Genomic DNA, 4,704 nt, shown 5'->3' on the forward strand with positions numbered 1-4,704 from the left:
TAATCAATCATTTGTTCAGATATCGGTAAGTGGAATGGAGGCAGGGCATGAAAGGGATAACGAATCCAGTTGTTTGTGTCATCCGTTTCAGGAAAGTACCTGCGTAATTGCATACCGAACTCACTCAGGTGCTTCGCTATATCACATTATAACCTGCGCAATTCTGTATGTTGTAAAAGCATTACATGGTCGCTGCCCACATCATTGCATAGTGCAGAAAATACACGAGTTCAGGGGCCTTGCTTTAACAAAGTTAACCATTTTCACTGTAGTGTCCAAAACATCTTTCAAACTGTCCGGCATTCCCTTGACAGGAAGAGCCTCTCAGTGGTTGCTGCAGTGTACCCAAGAGGCATCGGGAGCTACTCCTTTACCACTACACTATGTCTCCCTGTCATGGCTTTTGCGCCATCAGTACAGATACCAACACATCTTGACCAGCAAAGTCTATTTTATGTCCATGACTTTAAAAATATCCTCTCCTGTTGTCCTGGTTTCCAGTGGTTTGCAGAAGAGGATGTCCTCCTTAATTGACCCCCCATAAACATAACTGCCATGTGTCAGGCCCTGTAACGCATAGAATTCACTGGATTGTATGCGAAGCAATAATTGTGTCAAAACATCTCCTGCCATGTCACTGATGCGTCGTGAAACAGTGTTGTTTTATGAAGACATTGTCTGTATAGTTTTCCCCCAGCTTTGTCTCAGCCATATCTGCTGCAGCAGGAAGAATTAAGTCCTGGGGCTTGTCTGTCCTAAGCACTTGGGAAATCACCATATAATATGCTTCTATCCCCTTCTTATTAATGGTATCTGTTGCTTTTATACATGTCTTACTGCTCGAAAGTCATCTTAATTAAACCATCTAATGTTATTGAATGTTAATTATTTGACTGGGCTACCTGTATCTGACATTTTGTTGTTATTTCGCTGAACACTAGATGGTTTCAATTACTTTTTAGTGAGACTAGGCTACTCAGACGAAAGAAAAAAAACTCACCCAAATGTATAGCCCCATTGGAAAATATAAATGGCCTGTTTGAAAATGTGAAGACATTTTTTTTGTTTAATAAAATATGTTTTATCTTAAATGTTTTTTAAAATGTGAATCCCATTTTTATTTGGCGTACCCTCGACGGCATTGCGCATACCCTAGCTTGGGAATACCTGGACTAGAGCACTGACCTTCTGCTTGCCACCCCCTCCTGTCCACATACACTAATTACAGTTATGTGTCAAAGCATATAAAAGAGGATTTAAAATCAATTATAAACAGGATGGTTTGAGCCCTGAATGCTGATTGGCTGACAGCCGTGGTACATCAAACCGTATAACACGGGTATGACAAAACTGTTATTTTTACTGCTTTAATTACATTGATAACCAGTTTATAATAGCAATAAAGCACCTCAGAGGTTTGTGGTATATGGCCAATATACCACGGCTAAGAACAGCCCTCAGCTGTGGTATATTTGCCGTATACAACAAACCCCTGAGGTGCCTTATTGCTTAAATATTTAACCACAGAACTTTTTGATATGGCATGACCTTTCTGCCCAAGGAGTGGTTGACATCGTCGGGATTCCCCAATGCCTGCTGTCCTGTCTTCAGGTGCAGCTTTGCTACACCTCACCTTCTTCTACGTTAATCTGCACTTGTGTAAACATGCTCTGGACGAGGAAAGAGAAATAATATCACTGGCCAGCATAAGAAAAATTGGTGAAAAAAAGAGAAGTTCCACAAAATTACAAACGTCAAAGCTCATTTTCTCCTCTCTCTGTGACATCTGGCTAACAGGTGTGTAACCAGCTGTGGCGGCAGGGCTGGCCGAGACTGGGGATCTACTCTCCCTACAGGACAGAACGGGAAACGCACTCTCTGGACAGGCCTGAGTTACAGATAGGCCTATGTTTTATAGGCCTCCTGATCTCAACAAAAATTCACTACACAGACAACAGATGTCAGATAACAGAGTGTATCCAGTACTACTGTAAACTCTTTCTTGGTTTATTGATTCTGGAAACAATGACAGCTGAGATCTCTAGGTCAAAACCATAACAGCTAGCTGAGAAGGGAAGGTCAGCTGAGAGGTTAGAGTGACTCCAGAGGAGGCCGATATGAAAACATTTTTGTTTTAATCTAGTTTCTCCTCAATAACGAGAACCAGCACCAGGGCTGTATCCCAAATGGCACCCTTCTAGTCCACCACTTTTGACCAGGGCCATTGTAGGGAATAGGGATGCAATCTGGGTGTGCAGCCCAACATTGAATAGATCATGGTTGTAGGCTCTCAGTGTGTTAACATGTCTATGTCGTTGAGAAACCACACCCACATCCTCCAGCTGATAAACCCTTCAATAGCTCCCATCTGTATGGTGCATTTCCGTCATACATTCTGTCGTAGCATCATCCCACAATCCAAGCTCTATGCAATGGGAGCATGTTGGGGGCAGAGCATCACATATAAACAAATCACACAGACACACATGCACGTGCACACACACACACACAAACTAACCTTGTGAGTACACACAATTTGGTCCCATTCAAAATCCTATTTTCTCAAACCCCTAACCCTAAACCAAACTCTACCCGTACCCTAACCCTAACCTTAACCCTAAAACCTAACATTAACCCTCAACCTAAACCTAACCCTCAACCCAAAAAAGGTGCCTAACCTGCATTGCTTGCTGTTTGGGGTTTTAGGCTCCTTTGAGATATCAGCCAAAAATAAATTTGATTTGATTTGATTTGATTTGAACTAACCCATGTTTGGGGTTTTAGGCTAGCTCCTAACCCTAAACCTAATTCTAACCCTAATGCTAATTCAAATCGTAACCCAAAAACCCCTAGAAATAGCATTTGAACTTGTGGGGACCAACAAAATGTCCCCAGTTAGTCAAACTGGTCCCCACAAGTATAGTTAAACACGTCCACACGCGCACACACACACACGCACACACACACACACACACACACGCGCGCACACACACACACACACACACACACACACACACACACACACACACACACACACACACACACACACACACACCCTTCTGATCATGATGATGACCTTGCATGATAGACAAAATACTCTCTATATGAGTTACATTACATGAGGGCTCCTGAGTTGTGCAGTGTTCTAAGGCACTCTATCTCAGTGCTGGAGGTGTCACTACAGACACCCTGGTTCGAATCCAGGCGATATCACAAGCGGCCGTGATTGGGAATTCCCTAGGGCAGAGCACAATTACGAGTTATTTTTAGCGCATCATTGCCAGATTTAGGTCAGACCTAACGCTTTGGAAAATGTAATTAACCATATTGGTCAAAATATTGACTTATTCCTTTCCTTTTTCACTGTTCCGTCCTACTAACACCTGACATTATGTTGCTCTGGCAACCACTGCCCGACGTAAGTATTTCACGTCTTTGTTAATGACCATCTACAGGCTTTGCACTGCAGAGACCCTGTCTGGGGTAAAAGTTTTTAAAGCTGTCATTTATACCTGGCTGAGTTACTTTCCCAGCCCTGTTTGGCTCAAGGAAGCTTCTCTCCCATTTGGCATTCTTTCAAGATTACACCTTTTACAGGCATTGAGGAGCGGTCTCCACAAGAAAGTCTGAACAGCCCAGGGCCCTGGGTCCCTGTGGTTAGACAGACAAAGCTGGCCGACACAGATGGATGGTAGAAGGACATCCCCGCTGGGGCTCTCACAGCACACTACTTGACTACACACTTAAAGGGGAAATATGGGATTGGTACATCCATTTTTGGACTTTTGAAGCTAGAATCCATATCACTTCCGCTCGTGATATTACAACAACAAAGAAGCCATTTCAAACAACGAACACCGACGGTCGCTCCTCTGCTCCATTTCATCAACAGAACAAAAACGATAACAAAGGCGCTGGGAGGGGGGTCGAACAACGGCGCCGTTTCTCCAAAAGTGGATTCTAGCGTCCGATTAATAATAAGGTAGACATTGATTCGTGAAGAGTATCACTTTAAAATGCCTCGTGAGCTGAGTTCAACTGTCTTAACCCCGTCAGGACCAAAGTGATCACATTGTTGTTGTTTGAATCTCAGACGGCCCCTTTAATTAACCCCATGGCATAGACCAGCCTGTGGACCAGCACTGGCACTCACACTATCATAAATAGCACTGTCACTCCATGTGCAGTAGTGTTCGGAGTAGTTTCTATTTCTCTTGGAATCGAGTGGGAGACTAAATGAAAAAAATAAGTATCCTTGAAATACACGTTGGGTCTCTGACAACTCAAATGAAATCATTAACTTCCAAACAAAAACACCCGGCTAAGTGGTTTGGGTTGTTGGTGGCCCTGACCAGTTATTGGCATACTTAATTCAACTTTGTTGAACAATTACACATAAAAGATCTGAATTGAACCCATCTTTTGAAATGTTATGTGCGGTTGTCTGATGGTTTGATTTCAATCCACACGCATGCCCACCATTTGTTGTAGCGTAATCAGAGTCTTGGATTCATTACTTCAGTACTTTAGGGGGAGAGGACATGCAGTTTGAATGTAGCTCATTGAAAAAAAGGTATTAAAGATCTTATTTCATGAGTGGAGACATATTGAGTTGTGAACATTGGACTTTACAGATAATCCCTTAGAACTCCTCAATAATATATTGTGTTTGAACATTTTTATTTAGGTAATATTTGAAACCTT

This window comes from Oncorhynchus tshawytscha, linkage group LG03 (assembly GCF_018296145.1).
Source record: "Oncorhynchus tshawytscha isolate Ot180627B linkage group LG03, Otsh_v2.0, whole genome shotgun sequence".
Classification (NCBI taxonomy): domain Eukaryota; kingdom Metazoa; phylum Chordata; class Actinopteri; order Salmoniformes; family Salmonidae; genus Oncorhynchus; species Oncorhynchus tshawytscha.